We start from the raw sequence: 6,716 nt of genomic DNA on the forward strand, positions 1-6,716 counted from the left end.
GTTCTCAAGAAGTTTGCATTTTAATGAGGATATAGAATGTGTAGATATAAATACATTTAAAAATAATATTAAGGTAATTTTTGAGGTTAAGACAAGCATGTTTTTAAATGTTCTTGAAGAACCAAATGCTCAAAATTATAATCATCACCTTATAAAGAAAAAAAGTGCTAGATTATGTATTTCTGAGAAATCAAATTAAAGAAAAATATTCTTAGAACTAAACTATAGATTGGGTTCTTGAGCTCCTTTTATCTTATTTTCTGTCGTGTGTTTAAAAAAAATGAATTCGCCCTTTTTTCAGTAGGCGGCCTGCGCTAGTGTGTTTGCACACTGCGCTCCTTTCCTACCCCCTTCAGTTCCTCCACCGCGGCCTCTTCCCGGTCCCTCCTACCACTACCATGGGCTTTGGAGATCTTAAGACAACCGAGGGCCTGCATCACCTCAATGACTTCTTGGCAGACAAGAGCTACATTGAGGGGTATATGCCATCTTAGGCCGACATCGCGGTGTTCGAAGCTGTCTTGGCCCGCTGCCCGCAGACTTGTACCATGCCCCCGATGGTATAACCACATTAAGTTGTTAAGGGCTAAAATTCTAGCTAAACTGTCTAAAATATCTAATGAGTGGTCGCCAATAAATTATAAGCTTTAGCAAGAGTTAGACTTTTAGGCATTTATTAAGGAGAATAAGAATTTGGTAAAGAGAGAAAAAAGCCTAGATTCCTATCTATTAAAGGGAGAGCGCATTTCTAGCTCCGCTCTCCACCAGAGTCCAAAGGCAAGAGTGTGAGACCGAGCGCCAGTCTCTTCCTTCCTCCTCCCACTCGCCCATGTCACTTCCTGGCACCAAAGAAAAGACTCCTGGTCTTGCCCTCAAAAACCTTCTCTTCATGGGTGAAACTCTTCTACAGTAAGTCTCCAGCAGGTGGTGTCATTCCAATTGTTACAAAGTGCTATGAGAAGCAGAAGGTGAGCTTGCTAGGAATAAAGAAAGCTTTGGGCAAGTATGGGCCTGCTGATGTAGAAGATAACACAGAAAGTGGTGAAGCTGCAGACAGCAAAAATGATGATGACATTGATCCCGTTGGGTCTAATGAGGAGGAGGAAAGTGAAGAAGCAAAGAAGCTGAGCGAAGAATGCATCGCTCAGTATGAATCAAAGAAATAATAATAATAAAAAAACAAACCTGCAATTGTTGCCAAGTATTCCCTCTTACTGGATGTAAAACCTTGGGAGGATGAGACAGACATGGCAAAATTGGAGGAATGTGTCAGAAGCATTCAGGCAGATGGCTTCCTCTGAGGATCTTCTAGACTAGTTACAGTGGGATACACATCAAGAAGCTTCAAATACAATGTGTAGTGGAAAATGATAAAGTTGGGACAGATATGCTAGAGGAACAGATAACTGCCTTTGAAGATTACATGCAATCCATGGATGTTGCTGCCTTCAATAAGATCTAAATTCTACTCAAAAATTAATTTGAATATAAATAGTAGCAAGCAAGAAAAAATGAATTAAAATATCGTAACTGAGGACAAAAGTAAATTATATACCTGTTACATATTCAAATACAGTATACTAGACTTTACCACTGAAACGTTACCCCATTTGCAAATATCACAAAATACTAGTGTATTTTATAGTGGAGAGCTAGGTTCTAGAATATCAAGACAGTTTTTTTCTTAACAATTTCTTGAAAGATGCTATCCAGCCCCATCCCACCCCCCCTTTTTTTTTTTATCATGCCTTTCAGAAAGTCCAATAATTATCTAATTATCTCTCCTAGATCTAATTGTTAGGTTTTTATTTCCAATCAGATATTTCACATTGCCTTCTATTTTTTCATTCTTTTGGTTTTGTTTTATTTTTTCTTGATTTCTCATAAAGTCATTAACTTCCATTTTCTCAATCCTAATTTTTAGGGGGTTATTTTCTTCAGTGAGCTATTATACCTTCTTTTCCATTTGGCTAATTTGGCTTTATAAGGAATTCTTTTCCTCATTGGCTTTTTGCACCTTTTTTGCCATTTGAACAACTTTGGTTTTTAAGGCCTTATTTCCTTCAGTGTTTTTTGTTTTTTGTCTCTCCTTTATCAAGCTGTTGATATTTTTCCCCATAATTTTCTTGCATCACTCTCATTTTTCTCCCCATCTTTCCTCTACCTATCTTAATTTATTTTCAACATCATTTTGAGCCCATACATGACTTTAGATCATTTCCTATTTTTCTCACAGTCTATGGACATAGGAGCTTTGATTTTGTTGTATTCTTCTGAGGGTATGTTTTGATTTTCCTTGTCAACATAGTAAGTTTTATGGTCATAGTTTTTTGTTGTTGTTGTTGTTGTTGATGTTTTTGTTTTTGTTTTTTCTATTGTTAGCTCATATCCCCAGTCTATTTCTTGACTTTTAACTCTTTGTTAAAGTAGGGCTCTTCTTTCAGGGTGTAGGACACACTGTCCCAAGCTTCAGGGGTTTTGTGCAGCTTTTTTCATTTTCAGAGATACTTCTAGAGACCTGTAAGTTTAAAGTTCTTCCAAGGTAGTTTGCTGTAAGGAGAGGTGTGTTTAATCATTTCCTGGCCTGTGTGCTGGTCTTTGAGCAACTACAGGCCTGCTTTTCTGTCCTGGAACTTTGAGGAGAGCTCCTACTCCACTGTGGCCACAAGCTCTAATGTGCTAGTGCTTTTCACAATGGGACTGCCACCCAGGACTGGACCTGGATCTAAGTATGGGAAAAGCAACAGAGTCCTACCTTAGTGTCAGCAAAGAGACCCCTATGATCTCCTTCTGGCCAATTGTTTGACCCCTTTACTATTTGTGGGCCACTGCCCCTGATGAATCAGTGGCTCCCAAGGCCTGCTCCTGGTTTGCTGGGTCTGGGTCTGTGCTGGCTGTGATTGTGTTGGCTCAGCCTTACTCTCACCTGGGTATACTCTCCTCTCACCTGGGTGCAACAGACCTTTCCTGCCAACCTTCTACATTATTTTTGGCTGGAAAATTATTTCACTGTGTCCTTTTGTGGGTTCTGCTGCTCCTGGAATTTTCTTATGACATTATTTGAAGGTATTTGGAGGTGTCTTGGGGAGAGCTCTAGTGAGTCATTGCCTTTCCTCCACCATCTTGGCTCTGTCTCCCTGCAAAAGAATTTTGTAAAATATGACTGAAAAAATTCATAATGTTGGAGCCATATTGTATAGGAATTTGAATGTCAATATTACAAGTTTGAGTGTTATCTTTTAGGCAATGAATAATCATTATTTTTTTAATTAGGAGAATGACATAATCTGATTTATATGTAAGGAAATATAACTTGTCAATGTTGAAAAGGGAAGGATTACAATTTTTAAACATCTTCTATGTTCCAAGTACTATGCTAAACACTACAAATATTATCTCATTTGATTCTCACAAAATCCCTGTAAGAGAAGTATTATTATTAATATCCAAATTTTTACAGGTGAGAAATCTGGGGCAAATAGAAGTTACATGACTTTCCCCAGGTCACACAGCTAGTATGTGTCTGGGGCCAAATTTGAACACTGGTTTCCATATAGAGAACCACCTAGATGCCTCCAGAGAATGGAGGTAGACATACAAGGAAGAAAGGCATTATAAAAGTTTTAGGGAGAGTACTTATAGTATCATAGAAACATGCATGATGCTATAGAGGGGACATTAGATTCTATCTAGTCTGATCTCCTTCATTCACAGATGTGGAAAGTAAAAGGCCAGGAGAGTAAACAACCTGCCAATGGTCACATAACTAGTAAGTGACAGAAGCAGAATTAGAACCTAGGTTGTCAGACTCTACAATGACTCCTTTGAGCCCTTTGCAGTATGTTTCTTTTCTGCATTATCTGTGGAATGAACTAATGGCTCTCCTGAACCCAATAAATGCATTTGTTTTATTTAGTATATGTAGATAACCCATTTCACCTGTTTCTCTGGAAATGTGGGCATGAACTGTATTGAGAAAGTCCCAGGACTTAGGGAATCCCAAACACCTAAGCTTTTCCATTTCAGAAACCATTTGGACATTTCCTAAAATAGTTTGTTTTCTTTTTTGTTCTGTATTATTCCCCTTTTTCACAATAAGTGTGTGTTTGTGTGTATTTGTGTGTGCCTGTGCAGGCTGCATGGGTAGTCTACCAAATGTGTAGCTGCTGAGAGCATTTCCCCCAGAATATTTCTCTTTACTGCTTGAGAGAATTGTGGGAAGTGTGTGAATCAAACTTACTCAATCTTGTAAAAATGACTCCATTTTGAAATCTAAGTTATATTTTCCTACAAATTCTACCAGCTTGCTAATCTATTAAACTTGCTACTTGGGAGGCATCCTATTTCACATTTAGAAAACTCTACCTGCTCACTGCCCCCTTGCCCCACCCCTCAAAACTCACTCATCTTCCTCCCTACTTGGAAAGCTTCTAATCATTCCTCCAATTAGAAATCAGATTATGTAATCTTGTATCCTGGTTTATATCTTGCTAATTGTTTTATTTTAATGCATCTGAATCTGTCTCCCTTTGTATTTAATGTCCAGTGCCAAACTAAAGAAGTCTGTTCCCAATTTGTTATGTAGTTGGCATGCATTGCTTAATAAATCATTATGCCTGATTTTAGCTACTTATCAAAACTTTGTTTCCTGAATTATTTCAGATTTTACACATTACATGATTTTGAAATACCATCGACTACTCAAGGAGCTAGTGGCAACAAAGGTTGCCAACTGCACAAAGGCTATTTTTTCTTCAAGCTAAGCATAGCTATCTCTTCTCTGGCTTGGAGGTAAGATCATCTTGCCTAGAGTGTTACCAAACCCTCAGTACTTCCCAAAATCCTAGTGCATTTAAGTTTCTGATGAGGCCCTATAGCACCACAAGTAGTATACCCTTCCATCAAAAGGAAAATTATACCTCTAAGCTTGGGCTCAATCCACAAAAAAGCCAATGTTATGATTTCTGAGATGAAATCAAATTTAAATAAAATCATTCAATAAGTATGATGTATCATTATGAAGGATGCAATTTTTCTCAAGATTTGATGAGTCTAGACACCTGATGGGAGAACTGAGTGTTCCTTTAAACTTCAAAATGCATATAGTAATTTTGATTAAATATTGATACTAAATTTAGCTGTCTTAAAATGTGTGCCAAACCAAACAAAAAGCAAAGAAGTATTCCAATATTTTTCCCAGTAGATACTTCTACTGGTATCCTTTTGAGGTCATTCAGCAAAAAAATGTTAATAATATGAAGCTTTATATTTATACCACCTAGTAAGGAGGATACAAGGTGACTTTCATAGGAAAGTGACTCTATATAAAGGCAATACACACTCCTCCTGAGTCAGCATAACCCAGAAGTTACTAATAATAAGTAATCTATTGGTAGAAATATACCTTTCTTCTCCCTAACCCTTCAAGCACAGCAGACTTGCCAAAATTTTTATTTGTAGACTTACGAATTATCATAGAAATTCATACACGCAAATAAACACACATATGGCATCTGAAAAAGTGGTGTGACTATAGTCAACTCAGACTAAACAGGATGCCTTTGACTAAAATATCCAGGTAATTCAGAAAAGTGAAATTTTTTGTTTTGAATAATCTCAGAAATAATTGTTATCTTTATCAATGTTAATCTGACAAAGAATTTGAAAAAAAATCACAAATTCACAAAATCCATTGCATTTCCTTGAATAGGATAACTATTATATTAAGAACCCATTATCTGCAATACAGAGCATTAGGTTCTGGAAAATCAAATTCGTAGTTCCTTTCCTGAAAAATATAATGCACAACCTGATAAAACATATAGACAAATAAGTATAATGCAGGAAAGAATGCAATAAGTACAAAAGAGTGGTATATGTTTACATTTGTTATGGACTTCCCTACTTTACAGAAATAGCTCAATCAACCATAACTTTCTTTTATACTGTTTGCCTCTTGCTCTACTAATCACTAAATTGGGGTTTGTACCAAGGCTAGTTCTTTCCCCTATGATGCTTTTGGGTGGGATGTTTAGCCCTGCTTGGTCTTACCATGGATCTAATAGATTCTGGTGCTAAAATTCAATTTATTGGATTATGTAGCCAATTATTTATGGTTCAGATCTCTTCAGATCACTCTCTGACATTTAGGATGGAATTCTAGGGACCTAAGAGACTCTGAGGCCTGGGATCTCCAAGACTGAGACTGACTATGCCTCACTTGTGACTGCCATTCCCTAGGGTTCCTAAGGTCATACTGTAGGTTTACAATAACCCTACAGATTTCTCAAAGGAATTTTCCACTTGTTGCTATAGACCTAGATGTCTGAAAACTACATGTCTCAGACTGTCTCTGGCATATCTTTAGTTTCACTGGGAGATTTATTTATACTTGAAGGCTCCCTTTTCTATTGTCTGTGGGCTTCTGGCAGACTTTGTGCAGTTCTGGGATAGTTTCTTGTTGAATTTCTGGATCACTTGCAGTACTATTATGAATTTCAGGATTTTGCTACAATAGGTATATGAGAACTCTGTGGTATTCATCAATTCATAAAATGATCTTATCCACAATTCCTATTCTCCCTCCCCTCCTTTAGATGATCCTGTTAAAATTTGCTGTGAGATGTTATACAATGTTGCATGAAATTTTCCTCTTCTCAGTTGAGCTGAGATAACTAATGCCATGCAATGCAATGGGTATGTCAACTCTCTGTTAG

The 6,716-nt window shown here is 37.2% G+C and overlaps 1 pseudogene; it reads left to right on the forward strand.

The window, feature by feature from the left end:
* Nucleotides 1-398: 398 nt before the first annotated feature.
* LOC122736614 lies at nt 399-1,462 on the forward strand (annotated as a pseudogene).
* The last annotated feature ends 5,254 nt before the right edge of the window (nt 1,463-6,716 follow it).

This window comes from Dromiciops gliroides, chromosome 1 (assembly GCF_019393635.1).
Source record: "Dromiciops gliroides isolate mDroGli1 chromosome 1, mDroGli1.pri, whole genome shotgun sequence".
Classification (NCBI taxonomy): Eukaryota; Metazoa; Chordata; class Mammalia; order Microbiotheria; family Microbiotheriidae; genus Dromiciops; species Dromiciops gliroides.